An 844-nucleotide genomic window follows, 5' to 3' on the forward strand; every position below is an offset into this window, starting at 1 on the left:
AGATGGCAGCATCTAATAGCTTACTGTAATGTCCCTTTCCCCAACAGGCAAAGAGCACTTAGGCAAATGTTTTGCATATATTTGGTACGATCTGGGTGTGCAGCGCCCCGATGTTGAAGAGCACGCTGCCCTTCTCGAAAGCCAGTGCCTGCTGCTGGGCCGGGACCCCCGTGAGCGAGTCGTACCTACAGGGTGGGGTCAGGCTGGGTGGAGCCCGAGGCAACAACCGGGAAGGTTCGGAGATGGGCGCAGGCGGGCGGCCCTACCAGTGGAAGAGCAGCCCCAGGCCCCGGGCAGGGCTGACGAAGCGAGCGTCCAGGAGGCAGAGCTGGTTGTAGTAGGACATGAGCAGCTCCAGGCCGGCCTCGCTCCGGCTGGGCGTCCGCATGGCCTGCGGGAAGGAGCAGCTGACCCCCCCCCCGGGCCAGCCCGCGTGCACCCCACCCTGAGAGCCTCCTCCACATCACAGCCCAGGGAGCAGCCGGGTCCGGAGCGGACGGGGCCACACTGGGCATCTGTCCTTCCTGGGCTGTTGTGGGCCTCACATTGGCCCCAGGAGACCAAAGGGCACGGGAGGGACAGGCATGGAGCAGCCCTGCCCTAAGGGCCCAGAGCCCGGTGCAGGGCGCTGGCAGGCGTGGGAGCCCACAGTGAGCCCTGTCCCCACTGCCCCGGGGCTGCCCTGTGGTGAGTCCACAGTGAGCTCCATTCTGCTGTTGGGACTGAGCCTCTGGGGTCACTGAGGGTGGCCGGTCCCCTGTGGGGCAGGCGGGGCCCTACCTGCCGCAGGTTGGCCAGCTCCCTGATTTCCGCCTCGTAGGTGGTGCCATCCTCTCCAAAGTGC

The 844-nt window shown here is 66.2% G+C and overlaps 1 long non-coding RNA gene across 1 annotated transcript; it reads right to left on the minus strand.

The window, feature by feature from the left end:
* Positions 1-93: 93 nt before the first annotated feature.
* Positions 94-844, minus strand: LOC102764313. Its single transcript, XR_436262.1, has 3 exons — positions 781-844; positions 267-391; positions 94-185 (listed from the first exon to the last, which is right to left on the minus strand). It is a non-coding gene; the product is annotated as an uncharacterized LOC102764313 (long non-coding RNA).

This window comes from Myotis davidii, unplaced genomic scaffold (assembly GCF_000327345.1).
Source record: "Myotis davidii unplaced genomic scaffold, ASM32734v1 scaffold1509, whole genome shotgun sequence".
Taxonomy (NCBI): domain Eukaryota; kingdom Metazoa; phylum Chordata; class Mammalia; order Chiroptera; family Vespertilionidae; genus Myotis; species Myotis davidii.